The sequence below is a fragment of the Castor canadensis genome, chromosome 2, assembly GCF_047511655.1.
Source record: "Castor canadensis chromosome 2, mCasCan1.hap1v2, whole genome shotgun sequence".
Taxonomy (NCBI): domain Eukaryota; kingdom Metazoa; phylum Chordata; class Mammalia; order Rodentia; family Castoridae; genus Castor; species Castor canadensis.
The window spans coordinates 194,240,053-194,259,629 of record NC_133387.1 but is presented as its reverse complement, the minus strand read 5'-3'; the positions used below and the strand labels follow the sequence as shown (position 1 = coordinate 194,259,629).

Genomic DNA, 19,577 nt, shown 5'->3' with positions numbered 1-19,577 from the left:
AACCCAGGCAAAAAGTCAGCTAGAGCCCATCTCAACAATAAATCAGAGATGGTGACATACTTCTGTACTCCCAAGTACACTGTAGGAGAAAGGTCACAGTGTGAGGCCAGTCTAGCAATGCAAGAGACCATATCTGAAAAATAACCTAAAGCAAGGAAAAAAAAAAAACAGTAAACAATTTGGAGGCATGACTTGGTGGTAGAGAGCTTGCCTAGCAAGCTCAAGACCCTGAGTTCAAAATCCCAATGCCTCAGGAAAAAAAAAGCTGGGGTATAATTATTCATTCATTTAAACAAACATTGCCATGAAGTCAGGCTGCTGTTGTGTTATGTGGCGTGACACAGTGTGGAGATGGACAGACAAATGCTACCATGCATAAGCAAATCTTTCTGTTTTTATTCACTAGGGAGAAAAAAAGTCCCCCTAACAAAGTCCTTTATTAAGTGAGAGGTTTTGTTTGTTAAGGTTTTTTTGTTTATTGGTTTTTGTTTGGTTTTTTTTTTGCTTTGTTTTGTTTTGCTTTGTTTTGTAAGACAAGCTTAAAAGAAATGTTGGCACCTACTCTGCAGGAGAAGCTCTGCTGGAATCTTTAATCTGCGGTTTTAATTGAATCTCTAGCAATTGCACCATGAATTAGACTTTAAACATGCTGTGATGGTGCATCTTGGACTTCCAGAAAAAAAGAAATGGACTCCCATAAGAAAGAACAGAAATCTCCTTCAGCAGAAAGATAAACAGAAAGCTATCAGAGCCAACCCCCAGGGAGATGGAGGCTTTGTACGTCTGTTTGTCCAGCTTCTCCTCAGAACACGGGAGAGAAGCATTCTTCTTTGTGTACCTTTCAGACTTTACAGTGGTTTTCATTCTGCCACCTGGTGAAAGGAACAGACTCCACCTAAACTGGTTGTGTTAGTTACATTTTCCTCATGGTAGCCAAATACCCAAAACTTAAAGGAGAAATATTTATTCTAGTTGCATTTTCAGAGTGTTCAGTCCATGGTTGCTTGGTCCGTGCACTAGGGTAGAATGTAGTAGCAGTATCACATGCAAGAGGGGTCTGTTGACCTCATGGAGGACAGGAAGCAAAGAGAGGGAGGAGGAGACTTTGGACTAGGCAATAGCCTTCAAAGGCATGTCCCCAGTGACCTACTTTCTCCAATTAGGCCCCACTTCCAAAAGCTCCCATAGTCTCCAAAAATACTACCACCAGCTGGAACCAAGCATTTAACACATGAGCCCCATGGTGGGGAGGGTGTCATTTCATATGCAAACCATAACACTAGTAAATAAAACAAAAACTTATTTTTTTAAGTTTCAGGTATTAATCAATGTAGTAAATTCCAACATATCAAAATGAGAGTAGAAATATTTCCTGGTTGAGTGGGATAATTGTTTGAAAGTTTTCTAAGAAACCTTTATTCTAACCTGCTTTACACTGAGACTAGTCATTTAGAAGACTCTGGATCTTCTTTCTTCAGTTCTCTGTAATCCACATTCCCTTAGTCAAACTTGTATTGCTCACTGGAATCCAGTATGCTTCAGGGGTCTGTGTTACTCTTTCTGTCCCAACTGATATCTGGATTGAACAAGGCCAGACGCATGAGATTCAGTCCTGCTGTGTTCCTCTCACTGGATCAAGATAGGGTACTTCTTGGCCTAAGGATTTGATGGAGCATGCTTGTGACAGGGGAACCAGTCTGAAAGTACAAATCTTCCAGGCTGGGAACTAAGAATTCTCTCAAACTAAAGTTATTTAACATTTATTTCAATTCAATTCCAGAACTGTTCAAAATCTATTTTGTTATGTACCGAGAAGTTTTAAAGACATTTGAGCCTATGATAAATTCGTACCCAAAATAATTAACAAATTATTTTATTCAACCTGACAGTGTGAATGTGAATAGGCACTGGAAATGAGCAATAATGATTATTTATCCTCAATTAATTAAAAGTTCACAAAGCCCAGTTGTTGGTCGGGGCTGTGGTAGACCCTCTTAAGCACATGGGAAACATGAGATGTTTTTCCGGTACTCAGAGAGCTTAGAGAAGTCTAAGACAAGGGGGATATTCTGTAAATAACACAGAACCGTCTCGTGAGATCAAGCATTCTGCATAGTAATTCTGTTCTGCACGTTCAGAACAGGAGAGCTAATGAAGACTTGCAGAAACACACTAAGATCACCAGTACCACACAAGTTCAATTTCAAAAAAAAAACGGTGTGTTAGTAATATTTGTTTCCAGAACCCTGGCGAATTGTGACAGTGTCCCCTGCTTGGGGTTGCTTATTTCAGTATTTGCTTTATTAATATCAGCAGCAAAATTATAATGCTTTTGTGTTGTGAAATGGTTTTTAAATCTTCTAAAACAACCCATAAAACTCTGTGTGATGGTCCCAAATTTAAGAGAATTAGGACATTGTGTAACAACCCAACTGCCTGGACTCACACCTATAATCCCAGCTACTTGGGTAGCTGATGTTGGAAGGATATGGTTCAAGGACAGCCTGGGAAAACAGTTCTCAAGACCCCCATCTCCAAAATAGACAGAGCAAAACTGAACTGCAAGTGTGACTGAAATGGTACAGCTCCTGCTTTGTGAGTGCCCAGCCCTGAGTTCAAACCCCAGACCCATAAAAAGGACATTCTGCAACAGTATCATTCATACATTCAGTGAGCAATTGCAAACATCCATGAAAATAAATAGTGAAGGAAAAAGACTTTCCACCATTAGTCAATATCTCCAGGACTGGTTGAATGATAATATATTTTAGACAGTGACATGAAGATCATATTAAAATAATTGAATAATTAATGCTGAGCTGCTTCAGCCAAAGGAAATTAGGGTGTAGGACTATAATGTCTGTAACCAAAAGTAGAAGTTAGACATCTTTAGTGACACAGGGGTAGAAGGAGATATTTCATCTGTCCTTCCCTTATTCTGAAGATAAAGTGTACCCAGATAAATGAACATGTTTTTGTCACAGGGATCTTAAATTTTATAGCATTACAGATAAAACTAATAATGACCAAAATGAGACTGAATTTTTATTATTTCCATGATAAGAACGGGTAGTATATCTGGGCATAGAGGCACATGTCTATAATCCCAGCACTAGGGAAGTTGAGGCAGGAAGACCTAGAGTTCAAGGCCAGCTTGGATGCACAGCTTGACCCTGTCTCAAAAAATAATAATAATAAGGACCACTAAGATTTAGATCTCAGACTGGTAAGCACACTTTCCTTAATGATGCGAACTCCCTCTGGTTTTTTGTGAATTCATGTACAACATAAAATATAAAACTGAATGTGTCACTTATCTCCACCAACCAAAGTTCATATTTAAGTAAATATTCAAAGTGTTCAGAGGCAGGGCGTGTGTCCTATAGTTTCAGCTTTGTTCTTGGAGCACAGTCTGCTTTCTTGATGCTGGATGAGCAGGGTCGCTCATTGACTTGTCCTGTGATTGTGAGCACTACCTCTGTGGGTATCAATTGCTCTCAACTGGAAAAATTATTAGCGTCTTATTTCTGTTGACATTACTTAGAAAAACACAAAAGATCATATTCTGCCCTGTTGAACTGAAATTTAAGCTTACATAAGCAGATTCTCTAAATGAATGTGTTTAATTTCATTGTTGCCCAGGGTGACTTTAGTGATCAAAAGAAGCAGCACACACAAAAAAATCGCTAAGTGAAGGCATTGTGGTATTCTCAGCAGTCCTAAATGTCGATTTGAAGAATAGGCCGATTCTTCTGAAGCACTCCTTTTTAAAACGGAGTGGACAGCAACATTGATGGATGATCAAGGCAGTGTGAGTCACACAAGGGGACTTTATGCGTCTGCAAGTGAGGAGGAAAATGCAGAATTTTTTCCCTATCATTCTCACACAGCTATGAAATGCTCTTAACTATTCAAAGTGCAAAACTGCCTACAAAAACCAGAGAGAAGATAATTCATTCTTTCCTTCCACCTGCAATGGTAAGAAGCACAGGCTGGGTGGGAACCTCTCCCAATTTCTTTATTCTGACCCTCCTTTTACAATACAAACTGTTTTCTCTAGCTAACCTGTCACAGAGACCTCTGTTACCATTATAGACGCTAACGCACATTGGTGTGTGTCACGCTTTAGTTACTCAGTGCCAACACTGTGGGGCAAATCTTTTTAGTAAGCTTTGTCTGAAACTCTCTTTAGCTCTGTCGATCACTAAGGATACATGCATTGCCCACTTACTCCTCAGCTTAAGACAACACTAGCAGATTATCTATGAGCTTAGTTATCTTCCCTCATGCTGCTAACATGGCACGCTACCTCTACAGCTCCCTTGCCAGCTTTTAAACTACCCTGTCAAGCACTGAGAATTAATAACAAAATATGAACCATCCCTAATATAACCTTAATGCCCTTGTGCCCCATTTTTCTACTACTTTTTCACCTTTCTGTCTCAAGTCAGAGACAGAGCTAAAAAGAATAGACATAATGCAATAAATTTAAAATGTGGCAGTCCATGAAGACCTCGGTACAGTTTTCCGAGATGTAGGAGACATGTGACTACTGATCATTTAAATCTGATGCTTTGTTGCACCAAAAAAACAAGGGTTGAGAAAGAAAATGGCAGGAAGAGCTATGTGTTGGAAATGCAAGTTAAAATAACAGGTCATTGAATGTGGTACCCTGCATACCTCCATTTACTTTTTATCTAGCTTGATTATTTGCTTGCTTTCCTGTCCTGGAGAACCTTGGCTGCCCATTGCAAAACCCTCTTCACACTGGCAGCAGTCTACTCAACTTACCATCATGCAGAGTGTGTGTCAGCAGGTCCAATGGCCTCTCTCAGTGTTGCCCTCCCACTGGGTGGATGATGAGCTCAATGGATCTATCCCTAAAAGTGCTGAGGGAGCTTCCAGCCCATATGGCCTTCTTGCTGATCATGTCTCAGGATTGTTTTATTTTGCTTTTTATCCCTCTAAGTTGGGTCATTTAATATAGAATGCATCAGAGGCAGATTATTTTGAAGCTATAATAACAAAAAAGAGTTGAATTATGAATTATATACTGCTAAAAAAACAAAACACAATCTCCATAGTAAAGACATTTTAAACATGGTAAAGAGAAAAAATTGACATATGTTTATACATTTTGTAGACTGGTCTAAAAAAACATTGATTGTGCATTTAATATATACTACTCCATTGAGTAGTACAATGGAATTGTTTTTAACCCACTTTTAAAGACTAAAAGGTTTAGATATGGCCTCCATGTGGGGCTGCCTCCTTCATTGTTAATTGAATCCACTCATTGGGTTCCTGAATTCTCAGTGATTGTTTCTCTTCACCAATTACTAAATGTGCCATGGAGAGCCAAATTCTTGTCCTGTTCAGTCTTCCTGGCTACCTACGTGTGGTTGGTGATACTAGTCACTCAATGGTCCTTTCAATCGTAAAGAAGCAATGACCTGGCTCCCCTTATAGAAGATTCTGTCATAGAAGAAAGTACTGGAAAATGATACATCTGGTATATAAAAACACTACAGTCGAATGAATTTTGTTATCAGTTGAATATCCGTTTGAAGTTAACATTACAAATTTAATGCAAAAGTGAATTATACTCGAGCAATGTCATCAATGTTCTAAAACATTACTTATTAATAAAAACATTTATCCCAAGATGACCAATAAGAAGTTATAGAAGAGCACAGAGATTTTCAGGAAATTTCATGTTAGACAAGGAAACACACAGAACTGGCTGTTATGTTGACTGAAACGAAGCAGCAATTGCACTTTCCCTTAAGTAGCAGAGTGATTTTAAAATATTATTTATAAACACAATGTGCTAAATACACTTGGAAAATCTTTCAGAAATGACAAAACAGTTAAATTGTAGTTGGTTCTTCTCATGTGAAAAGTAGAAATAAAATAATACTGGACTTCCCCTGATTATTCATGGGACTAGTTTCTTGTAGGATGAAAGTAAACACCAGGCTGTGGAATATGATGAAGTAGAAATAAAACCACATCAAGAGCTAGAACTTAAATTATTTATAAAGTTTTAAGTATACTCAAATATAAAAAGTAATTTGCAAGAAGAGTGGCCATAGTTGGATATGCAATTTATTTTGAGTATGTTTACATAAGGGGTTGCTATGGGAGGACAGGTTTTCTTTTTTTTATGTTAACAGTGGAAACAAAATCTTCCAACCTTACATTTATGATTTTTGGATATTTATGTTATAATAAATATCATTCCATCTACAGACCTCTTGTCAGGAATGAATTAGGTCCTTTTCATGAGGAAAACTGTCATAACTCCTAATCGTAAATCTAATACATGTTTCATCTCCCCAGATGCAGACTTTATCACTATATTGGAAATGTGAGTTTTTAAAAATTAGCAACATATATTTTTAACATACTTACAGATATTTCCTTATTTCTTCCGATAATCATTTGTAAGAGGAAAGGCACTTAATCAGTATACATGTCATTATTCTTATAGCTCTCAGCTTAGTTTTAATTTTTAGTGAAATGTTATCTAAATTGTTAAGTTTGATAAATGTGATTTTATGGGTTAAGACACCCTCTTCAACTAGTTGATAGTCTATATCAGGAGACAGTCACTAAATGAATATTTGGTACTGGATCTGGGCATTTAGACTTGTCTATAACATTTCATCAAATGTTTATCCAACATGCACAGACATTAGCCATTTTGTTTACACAGGAACTGAATTATTACAACTTTATGCAGCACACTCAAAGTCATATCAGATTCTTGAAGCTTTCTTTTATTCTCTTATTTAAGGAAAAGTGAACATTATTACCAGAAAAACAGATTATGCCAGCAGGCTAGTAAATCTCATTATTTTCTTAAAATCAGTTTGGTTCAGTTCAGTTCTAGAGAACTAACGTTCTCGGCCCTGTGCTAAATCCTAGAAATGTAAATACCACTGAACTAGGACTCCCCGGGGTCCTAGGTGAGACAGCAAACTGAGTGAGGTATAGCAAGTACCTTGAGATCAAACCTAACTCTGTGACAATTCCCTTACATTTAACTATATAAATGGTGACAAGGACATTACACAGAACTTGTCCTACCATTTCTCCACAGGTAAAATGGGGAGGAAAAGTAATCCAGAGAAAGTACTAGGATCACCACACATAGACATGGTCCCTGTTGAGTCTGTCTCCTGTATCAGAGAAAAGGACAGAAAGTTAAAAATCTGCATATATTTGAAGGGGTTTGGGAAACTCCAAAACACAGGACTCTGCTACCTCTCTTAAAATGAACCTTTAAACATTTTTAATAAAGCAATAGATATTCTCAGTTTTAAAAGTTCCCAATGTTTCAGTAGGTTCAGCAATACCTCTGCTTTGCCCAGGGCCCTGTTGCTCTGCCAGACACAGAGCCTGGAATTTAAGGGAAGGAAAATGGAGATATAAAAACACAGGGAGATAACACCACTCCTGTCTGTCAACTGATCTAAAGTACAGATATGTTGGATGTGCTAATATGAACACTAAAGAAGGATCCTAACCAAAGACGTGAAGCAGTGTAGGGGAAGAATGGAGAGAGCTCTTCCAGAGTAAGTGATGTATAATGCTTGAAGTTAGTAGGTAACCAAGAGCTATAGGCACTCAAAAAAGAATGACTTGAGCCAATACACAGAGATGTAGGGATTGCAATTATGTAGACCAAGGATCCTTAAATGTGTTTGTTTTAAAGTGTAATAACAGCCACTCTTGATTTTAAATAATCACTTCATCAGCCAATTAATTCAGAATCTCAATAATTATTTCTATTGTAGTAGGTTTTTGTAAGCACTTACTGATTTTAGAAGAAGACAAAGCAAAGAACATTCAAGTTCATAGATAGTGCAGGTGTCTGAGATGTGCTAGGAAGTGTTTTCAGGAAGGAAAACCTGACGATAAAGTTTTGTGTTATTTATTCACAGCTCTATGTACAGAACCTAGCACAGGAATAGGGCTCTTGTCATTATCAGAGAGAGAGGGAAAGAGAGAGAGAGGAGAGAGGAGACAAAGAAAAGAAGAAGAAGGAGAAGAGGAGGAAGAGGGAAAGAGAGAGGTATAAATTGTTACATGACTACGTAGTAATAAGTAAGGGTTCAGTGGTGTTTGCTGTTATGCTAGCCTAGTATGTTGTACTATACTAGTATGTTATACTCAACACACTAGTATAGTGCAAGGGTTTTAGTCCAGGATAGGGAGAGGGGAGTTGTAAGCTTGTTTAGAAAAAAAAAAGAAACATCTTAATTACATCTTTATTTTTCTTAACCTGTATCTGAAATTTGGCATAAATTAAATTACAAATATAGGCCATGAACTGTACAAATACTATCAGTACCTGTGACTGTCAAACATTAAACATTACAGATATTTTTCACATGGCATTATAATCTTACAGATATTTAAAATGCCATTTTTGCTCATCATGATTTTAAGATGCTTATTGTTGATAGTAATTAGATTTTATTATTTAATGCATTAATAAAAGAGCAAGTTATCTTGCAATATCATAAATTTAGTTTTTGGTGCTTTGAAATTGAATTTCAATAGAACTGATTCCTTTCGTAATCCCATGTAGTTTGTCTTAGGCATTAAGCAGCATTGTTCTGAAAAGAGAGCTACAGACATCATCTGAATGCTAAATAGGTTCATGATAACAAACTGTTAACAACTGCAGTGTAGGGCGAGAAAAGAAATCAGTTCCATAAGTGACTTATTTTTCAATGATATGACAAGTGCATTTAGGAGAAGAATACAATGCTATCACCACACATCCCTGGGTAAATCAGGGTGGTCTTGTAAAACTTCCCAAAGAGGTTATGGGTTTCCCTGAAAAATTAGTGCACAAGTGTAAGATGTTCATGCAGGAAAAGGAGGTTCTTTCCGAAAGGAACTCAAGTGTGAGTATGTGAGTGAAAGAGCCAGATGTTTAGGGGCAAGAGAGGAAGCTGAAGAGATCACCTTCAACCAAGTAAGTTTGCACTCTCTTCTAAAGATAATAAGAAGCCATTGATGACTTTTTTTAAAAACTGAGAGTAAAAATTGTTCTGGATAGAACTGAATTAGAGGAGAGAAACCATTAAGCCAGGGGGTTAATACTTGCAATAATTCAAGAAGATTGTGTGAGATCTATGTTATCCTTAGAAAAATACATGAATAAAGAAAGAAAATCTGCGATGCTTATGGATTTAGACTCAACTTCATCACCATTATTATTGTTATTAATAGTATGAATGTTATAGCTAGCCTAATAATACAAGCCATTTAAGTTTCTTTCTTTCAGTGGCTTAAGTAATTCAAAGTAAGAGAGAGGAAGTAAATAGGAGCTTTTAGCAAATAACAAATGGTATTTTAGCTAAGAGTCCCTGCAGGCCACACAGGGCCTGCAGTGACATCCACTTCTAATTGTCATCCTAGGCTTCCAACTTGGACCTAGTGATATCTTGATAACCTACCTCATTTTAAATAATATTTTACTTTTATTTGAATTCTATTTTAACTTTATCTTTAGCCAAAACCTTTTTTTCTCTGTACTATTTGTTCTCCATGATGCAGTTTAATAGTTCCATTGATTCCATCCAGCTTATCCATTATCCTAAAATCAAATGCAGTATGTATGGCAAGATTATCTTTTTGTTTTGTTTTCTCTTGTATATGTTCATTTATATGGGTACTATCAATTGATCAAGTCTTAACTCTGTTTTTTTTTCCTCTTCCCAAAACCCACTGAAATGTGGTAAAGCTGTGATATTTATAATATATGTTGGCAGGAATGTGTGAGATTTGGAAATCATGTGAACTGGCTTTAGAGCACAGAGTTTTCATGATAAATAGCCTTCTGGATAGCAATGCTCATTTTAATCACAAGTTTCCAATATTTGATAAACATTGGGCCATTACTGCAACTACCTTCAGCCAGGTCCCTATGTGAGAAGCGATCTCTATCCATGTCTTGCCCGTCCATCATACTCTGAAGTCCAAGGGAAGAAACACACATAGATATCAGGTAGTAGGTAGTTGTTAGAATATAAACACTCTGCGAATCTAAGAAAATAAGGTTAAGAAAAGTTAGCCTTCCACTAAAGTGGTCCCTTACGTGAGTCATGGGACATCTATTTTCCTCTGAACACTTATGTAAAAGATTTGTACTGAACTTCTGCTACCCAATAAATTAATATTTTCATTGCAATTGATAATTTTGTCTTGTAAAGAATCCATAGACGTTTCTCTCACTAACTTTTCTTTTTCTTATAATGTAAATTTTCATGTCCTATATTGCTAGTGAGAAAGAAAGAAGCCAAAATAAATCCAAGAAATATACAATATACTAGAAGCACTGACATAAGAAATACCAATGAAGTTGTGTATAGGTGAGAGACAAAGCAAAAACTAAGCCCACTATTAATACAAAGCTATTGAAAAAAGCTGCAATAAGTGACATACACCTTTTAGAAAGCAATTGTTCTAAATATGTAACTTTTAAAAAGTCAAAATAGTTTTCAATCTACAAATATGGATATTCAGGGACCCTAATTATTTAGTGAGCGCTTCTGTCTGTAAGTACAGTATGGCTCTCAACTTATCAAAGCATAGTCTCGATTTCTCTGTATTTTTCTTGAAATTTACAGCCATATTAAAATGTGTTTCCTAAATTTAACCCTAATCCTTTCTAGGCAGTTAGAACTCCAGTGTCCTTCCAACCTGGCTAATTCTTTGTTTCCATAATCTGGCTACATGTCACTTATCACTAAAATCACCTTAAATCATGCTACCTTTTAGAAGCTGTAATGGATTCCTTTATATCTGGCCCATTTCCCCTTCACAGGAGTTACACTCAGCACTACACCCGTGCCGATTAGTCATATGCCAACTTTTACTATTTACTCTTGACTTTAACTGCTCTCCACCAAGGGCATAAATCCCATGTCTCTTCACATTCTAGCTTGCTACAGACCCAAATGCACTTATTTTAGCTGATTGCTGATTAAAATCAACAGAAATTAAAAGAATTTTTGGAACAAAATAATAACAAGTTTGAATTATGCCTCTTCTATGTATTGATTTATTCACCTAATATTTATTGAGCACCCACTATGTGCCAGAAACTCTCCTAGATTCTACCATAAAAATATCAAAAGCCAATACTGACACACACACATAGGAAACCAAACAAATACACAAATATATATAGGACAACACTTTTTGTACCCATGAGCTTACATTCAAGTAAAAGAAAGGGACAACTTGAAAAGTAAATTGGATGATATCTTGACAAGGAAATAAAGTAGGCAGTCACTCTCATTCTCACTTTAGAAATGACCTCTTTCAATCTATTGAAATTATGCTCCTTTTCTAATAAACTTTGTTATCACTTTCATTATAAAAAATAAAAGTATGCAGTAGAAAAATGAAGTATTAGAAGAAGGGAAAATTCATCATTGAAAGACACAGGAAAGTAACTTTAAAGACTTGAAGAAACCAATGGAGTTAATACTGAAAATTTCTTGGTGAAAGTTTGTCAGGTAGGAGGAATATCAGATGCAGATGCTCTGATTAAGAAAGCAGCTTCCTTAGAGGGTTTGAAGAATATCAAGAAAGCCAAATTGTCTAGAAAGAGGAAATAAAGGCAAATAAAAGGAAATGATCTCAGAGAGGTAACAGATGCTCTTTCACATGAGACTTCGTACATGACAGTAAAGATTTCATTTTGACTGAGAAAAGAAGTGATGTAATCTGACTTACATTTTACAGGATCTCTCTGCATACTGACTAAGAATAACTGCAGGAGAAGACATTGACCCTAATTAGCAGACTGTGATAATAATCCATGCATCCAATGCTTAGACTGGCTCTGAGAATGGTGAGAAGTGGTCAAATTCAGAATCAATTTTGAAAATAGAGCCAACAGGATTTGAAGTGGCAGAGTGTGACTAAAATGGAGAAGTTGAGAATAACAATGAGCTTTTTGGCTCTCAATCCAGAAAACAGAATTCTCATTACTCAGATGATGACAGAGGAGAGACCACTGATAGGAAGTCAGGTACAGGTCAGTTTTTAACATATTAATTTTGGAATGTTGTACTAAACCTCCAAGTGGACACATCAAGTACCAGTTGTATTTAACTAAATATGTTAGTCTGGAATTCAGAGGAGAAGGCGAGGCTGAAGATACAAATTTCAGAATTATTAATATGAAGATGGTTTTTAAAGCCATCTCTGGAGAAAATCATCTCATTGAAGGTGAGGAGAGAAAACTCAGAGAGATCCAAATAATAAACTCTGCCATGGGCCACTCTGATATTTAGAGATGGCTGAAATAAAAATAATCAGCAATGAGATTATGAAAAAAAGCAGTTAGAAAAGAAGAAGGAAAACCAAGAGAATTCCATAGTGTAGATGCCAAGTATCAAGTGGTATTAAGGGAAAAGTGATTAACTTGTTCAAATGTTATTTATTAATCAAATGAAATGAGGATTAAGAAACAGAAATCTCCATTGGATTTAATAACTTGATGGTCAAAGGTGATTTTCACAAGAACAGCTTCATCTAACAAGGTAAAAAGTTTGAAAGTGATCAAGAAAGAAAGAAATGGAAGAAAATGAGGACTGCAGAATAAAGGACTCTTTCAAGAAGTTTTTCTATAGCAAGAGGGGTGGAAATGAAGCAGTAGCTGGAAGGAAAATGGAATCAAGATATGAGAGAAGCTGTAGCATGTTTAGGGGCTAATGAAGTGATCACTAGAGAAGAAAAAATGATGATGGTAAACACAGGGGGAGAGTCACTGGACATGTCCTTTAATAAGAAACAGCAGATGGGTCCTAGGTATACATGAAGGACTCTGCTTTATTTTTATCCCTAGGAACAGAAGAGAAGGTAGAATATTTGCATACTGAGTCAGCTACATAGACAGATATAGTGTTAGCAGTTTGTAGAAGTACTCTTCTGAAGTCTTGAATTGTTAGATAAAACAGGACTCAAGGTAATCTGCTGATATTGAGGGTGTGGAAAAGTTGAGGATAAAAAAGAAGGCTCATTACTGGACCTTGTGATTGCTGGGCAGATACTCTACTACTTGAGCCATGTCTCCAGTAAAAAGAAAGAATTTTTGACAATTATCTAAGAAAGTAAGAATGAGAATGCACTAGGAAAATAGAGTATGAGTACGAGGCACCTAAATTCTAAATAGAACTAAAAGAGAGACTACTTGGTATGGCTGGAGGTGTTTTTCCAGCCACTTTCAGCTACGCAGATACAGGCTCAACGTGATGAGGCAGAAAAACACATAAGGACAATGAGAGATAGAAAAATAGGACAAATGGGTTTGTGGCTCTAGTGGAGTAGAGGGACTGACAGTGCATGGTTCTGGAGAGAATTAGTTAGAGGGACAGGAAATGAGATTCCAAGGGTGAGTGAGTGAAACTGAGATTGCAGAAGGATACAGATTTGCCAGTGTCAAGAGCAACCATGGAAGAAGGTTACAATGTGAAAGGGTGAAATTGAAAATTACCTATGTGAATCTGGGAACCAGCACATTCAACCGTAACTTTTAGCAAGTTACTTACACTTTCTTAGCCTCAGTTTCCTTATCTTTAGAAAGAGAAAGATAACAGCTCAGAATGCAGTTGTGAAGACTACTAGTGATGCTATGTTGAGGTACATATGCCTTAAAATACTGAATTAAGATGCTTCAAATTATCCAAAATTTAAATTAAGGAGCAAATAGTGTTTCTAAAGTGTAGTATGTAGACATTTGATTAGTCTAAATATTTAGAATTAATCCTTTCAGCATATTTGTTTAAATGTGGATGATCAATTAAAATAGTTAATACATCTTGAATGAATAAGAAATCAAATATTTATTCTTTAATTTTATTCTTCATTTACTTCCATAGCAGTCAAACTGTCAGATCCCCTTTTAATTGGATTGCATAAGCCTCGTCTATGACACTAGTGTTTCCATGCCATTAAATTTTCTTACTTTAAGACACCCAAAAAACTAAATAGCATTTGTTGCCCTCAATGCAGAGAAACTAAAGCAGATACTTTAAAGTGACAGAGGCCAATAGGAGAAGGGGACCAGAAACTAGAGAAAAGGTTAGATCAAAAAGAATTAACCTAGAAGGTTACACACATGCACAGGAAATTAATGTGAGTCAACTCCCTGTATAGCTATCCTTATCTCAACTAGCAAAAACCCTTGGTCCTTCCTATTATTGCTATACTCTCTCTTCAACAAAATTAGAGATAAGGGAAAAATAGTTTCTGCCAGGTAGCAAGGAGGGTGGGGGGGAGAGGAAAGGATGAGGGGGTGGAGGGGAAAAGAGGGGGTAAGGGGAAGGGGGGAGAAATGACCCAAACATTGTATGCACATATGAATAAAAGGAAAAAAATAATAAAAATTACTTCAAAAAAATGAATTCCAAAATTTCATGAATTAACAAAGTTTGCTTCCACACATAAGCTTCTTAACTTTAGTCTAGAACCATAGACTATTATACTAAAATATATAATAGTCACCTTTTAATAGATAAATGTTAAATATGAAACCAATCCAGAAACAAAATCAGCTAACATCAAGTATTAAGTCACTAAATATGACCTGTCATAGGCATTAATTTTTAAAAAAATCTATTTTTCCAGTAATTTATTTACAATAGAAATACTAAATCTTAATAAAATTTAGCTATATAGTCAAGAAAAGGTCAAGAATAGGAATCTTGGACAATGAAACTAGGAATATAATAAGAATTTTGAAAAACAAAATTTTATTTTTTAAAACCAAAAGGGGAAAAATAAGAAGAAACTTTATTAAAGTGCATTCAGATTCTGAAACATCAATAGAATTTAGAAATGTATAAAAAGATTAGAATCTTAAGGATTAACTCATAATAAACTCCAGGCCAACAAATATTAAATTTGCATAAAAATTAGTTTATATGCATTGGGGGTTTTGTTCTATAAAGATTAGAGAACAAAGACAGAATGAACATTTTAAAATTAAAAATAAAAATTTTACCTGAAATAATTGTTAGGTTTTAAATTTTAACATGCTAAATTAGAAAAAGAAAGGTAAGGATTTCTAATGATAGAGCATACAAGCTTCCATTAATGTTGGGGAAACTTGATCTTTTTTATACTGTTTTAGTATTCTTTGAGGGGAGAAAATTTTTTCAGTTGAAAACTTTGAGTTATAAATAATAAAAAAATGCTCTTTGTTGGTGAGGCCAAAATGGAGGGAGAAGCTATGGGAAATCTGATTTCGACACAAAATAAGAAAGGACTTTCCAATAACTGAGTTCCTAGGTAGATACTATGCTTCTGATAATACTCTGTAAAACTAGGAGAATATAACAACAGGAGAACAATACTAGGAGAAGAAAAGCCACAAAGATATGAGGAATACCAATATCATTAGGCCAAGTTGAAAGAAAGGGCAGTACCTGGGCTCTCAATTTAAGCAACGCAAAGCAGGCAATTGGTGGAGATTCAAGGAAGGGGCTAAGTTAACAGAGATCCAGATGAGCAGGCAGCTTGCATGGGTTGAGATGGACAGATGCATCCACAAGGAGGAGATCCATCAGTTTAGTCAATGACCTCAAATAAGCTTACAAACCCAGGGCATGTGAGTTCCTGAGGCTGTCAGTGGGAGCATGGAACACAGAAACACATATTATCCAAAGGGAGGCTAGGGCTGAAGAACGAGATCCCATAGTAGACCCCAAAAGCAGCCAGAGTAATGGTGCTAATCAAGGAGACACCGAAATTAAGCTTCTATGCATTTCTGTTTAAGAGCTGAATCAAAGTCTCTTAGGCTAAGACCCATCTGAGATAACTAAGTTCTTATAAAATGAAGAGGAGTAAGCAAACATTAATAACAAATACAATCCAAACTCTTTTGATAAGTGACCTCTTCAGTGATCCCAGGTTTCAAAATGGAAAAAAAAAAGAAAAGAAAAAAGAACTAATTGAACCCTGAGCAGAAAATGAGGAAAATAATTTGATATACAACAAAGGTAATTTCTGATTATTAATATTTCTCAGTCTCATACAATAGGTAAGATATTTTCTGTTTTGTTCAGTAATTTACTGATAGTCTTGAAAGGTTTCTTTCATCAACAATATTACTTTATTGTTTACCACAATTGTTTTCTTTTATAAGGATATTGAATACATTCCTTAATAAAATATATCCCACAAATTAATTGGTGACCAAGCTTCTGTTATTGAAATATTAACTTTTATTTTTATTAGCTTCTTTCAAACTAGATTATCTAACTTATAGCTGTATTTTATTAATTTACACTGGGTTTATTACACTTACACTAAGAACATAAACATAGATATTCTATACATTACAAACATGTACATGCACTCACGGGAATTTCATGACCATAGAATTCACTAGAATTAGCTAAGGATATTTAAACTCATATCTGACGTTACATCATAGTGACTAATATTTGAAATTTTCAATCAAGTACATCCAATGAAAAAGAAGAGTCATCTGCCCGTTCTCAAAAAAGATGTATCTTGCAAGAACTCTTGCAAATACTCCAATGTACCCTCCCCAACACAATAATAAAAAATAGATGTATCTATAGAAATTTTAATGTTAATATCTGTATGTTTGATATATATACTTAGCGTAGTACCTTGCTGTATGAAAAACATTTATTTTATACATTAATGAGATTGTTTAATGATTTTTTAATTTCTCATTTCTCCAACTGTTCTTATATGCACAGCTCTATTAAGACTTATCAAATTGCAAGAAGCAAAGGAGATATTATTAACTGCATATTACAGAGAAGACTGAGACTCTGAGATTTTAGGTTATTTTCCACTCTGAAATCTAGGTATTCATGCTGTGACCACCTATGTAAACAAATGCATCTTCAAGGAATAGGTATATAGATGTATCCCTACGATATTTTATATGCATGAGAATCTTACAAATAATACTATTATGCTTCATAGAGCAGAACAAAGGTTATTTATTATATGTGTTAATGTGAAAATTAAATTACAGTGAAAAGTTAATTATTTGTTTTAATTGCATTAAGGCATAATTGAAGTAATTAAATAGATAGGCTCTTCTGAGCACTATTTTAGATCAATATTCCTGAATAGCTAAATAAATTGAAGTGCTATTTCCATCTTAATTCCATTTTTAATTAGTTAACTAATACACATTGTATATCTTCCAGATGAAAAAGACTTCATGAGCATCTAATAAGCTTTACTTGGGGTTTCAAAAATGTAAAAACAGTGACCCTCATCTCAAAGTAAGCTAGTTGAATCCATACAGAAAGAAGCAAAATGTAATGGATATTAATATCTTAAAGGTTACAATGGAGAATAGCTCAGTCTCTTGTATGTTTGACCTTTCTTATATTTGAAAATGCCTTGGAGTAAATTTGAGATGAAAGAATGAGGAGTTTTAGCATAAACAATTAGCAACCTGCTCATTTGCTACATATAATTGAAATTTTATTGTAAAATGCATTATTACTTCCCTGTGCTTGATGGTAAGTTTAAAGTACAGATTGTTAATCTACTTTCTCAAATTATGTAACATGTAGGAATTGTTAATTAAACATGTTGATTAATAGATTCACATGCTATAACCTCACATAATAATGTCACTTAGCCTTTGAAGAATATAAACCTGATTACTAGAAACATATTACAATATAAAACTGTCTTTGGTTCTCCCTCATAAACAAACAGAACTGCATGAGCATCAAAAGTTCTGGCTTTTATTTAATTTCTATTCTGCTTTAACACACACACACACACAACATTCACAGTCATCTTCAGGAAATGACATGTTTCCATATAAATGGAAGAAAAGCAGAATTCCCTTCTTAACTGATTTGCTAAATTGTGACTTATACTGAAAAAGAGAAAATGTACTCTGGTGAAGTTGAGCACTGTTGCACAGAAAACTGATAGTAGACAGCAGACCTGAGAAGGGCTTATCAGGACTGTTAACCATGTTAACAGAGTAAATAAGTCAAAGCTAGCAAGAGCTCACTGGAATGAAGAAGGACTTACCCTTTCAAAATAAACAAACTTTATATGGATGGTTGCACAACCTAAAAATACTGAAAGCATGGTAATAGCTGATGTAAACTATTGTCCTTCATTTTCCTAACTACTTTCCTCATTTTTGAATTGTTGAAAAGTCTGCTTTTCTTGAAAACTATTGCTGTATGATAACCACTCAGGAAATGTTTAGACGTGAAGATCATTGCAAAGGTATTTCAATTAAAAATCTTGAGCAGAGTAAATTTCCTTTATCCATGGAAAATATGAAACTGACTGCAAAAACAAAAAGCTCTATTATATATTCATATTACTTTAGATATTCTGTATCCTTGTAAGCTAAACCAACTGATTTCAGGGACACTACTGCCTTGGACACAGAATTTTATGATTTGAAACAATACTACTTATGGATTGGGTATTTGGTTACAAATAATATTTTAAATTAACACTTTGTTACATTTGTTATTTTAAGCCAGCCGTTCCAATTTCCATTTCTGTGATGCTGACCATATTATATCATTTTAATAAGAATGAGTAAGCTAACACATAATCAAAGAACTGTGCTATAAACAATCTATGTTAATTAATTAATGTGACTCATCACTGAAAAGATTGATCCCGGAATAGAAAATAGAAAGAGTGAAGAGGTCATCCATGATCTACTAAGACAGCCCACTCGCCAGTAACTGCTGGTTAAGAAGGAAAGCATGAACAATTACGTGTCTAAAATAGCCTTTGAATCCATCAAAATCTCCAAAATGCCCAAGGAGGATAAAGCTCAAGTAGAAAGGAAGAATTAACAAAAGCAAAAGAAAATAGCTACACAAACATAAACCCACACTGGAGACCAGATTTGGAATAATTTAAGCAAAAAAAGGATGGTCAAAGTCAAGGTATTGCCATTAAATAAATGACAAAATTAAAGCAAAACAACACAAAGGGCAAAACAAAAAAACTTCGGGAATGCTGAAGGTCAGTATATATGATCAGCTGCACTTCCCTCTGGCTCTGGACTTTCTTGACCAGAGTAATTGCTAATAGCTTAGGAGGTTATCCCATACACAGGCATTTACATTTTAATAAGGGTATGTGAAACTTTAAAAGCCTGCTAGACACAAAGTGTATATTCCATTATGAAATGGCAGAATGTCAAACTCTGTTAAGGTTATTTTGTGGCAGAGAGCTTTCCTTAGGAACCCATAAATGTGGCTTAGCTGGAAATCAAGGGCCTGATACGAGAGTTCCATTTAATGAAGAAATTTAGGGAAAATTGGCATTATCTCAAAAGCAAAAGTGGAAGATGAGAGTCCTGAAAACAGCCTCAAATCAAAACAATCAGTAATTACAAAAGAGAAACTCAAAAGCTAGCCTGATTTTTTTAATCCAGTAGAAGTAATTTGTACTTCTTTTTCCTTGCTCTCTTTTGACCAATAATTATATGCGTCTTTTATTTTTAAGTTAAAATAGTTAAACTTCTAGTTAAATTAGATAAGCTGAACTTTTTA

At 35.2% G+C, this 19,577-nt stretch overlaps 1 protein-coding gene across 7 annotated transcripts in view; it reads left to right on the top strand.

Annotated features, from left to right (window-relative positions):
* Gria4 (glutamate ionotropic receptor AMPA type subunit 4) overlaps nucleotides 1-19,577 on the top strand; it is a 335,307-nt gene that overhangs the window by 150,699 nt on the left and 165,031 nt on the right. The window lies entirely within an intron of this gene.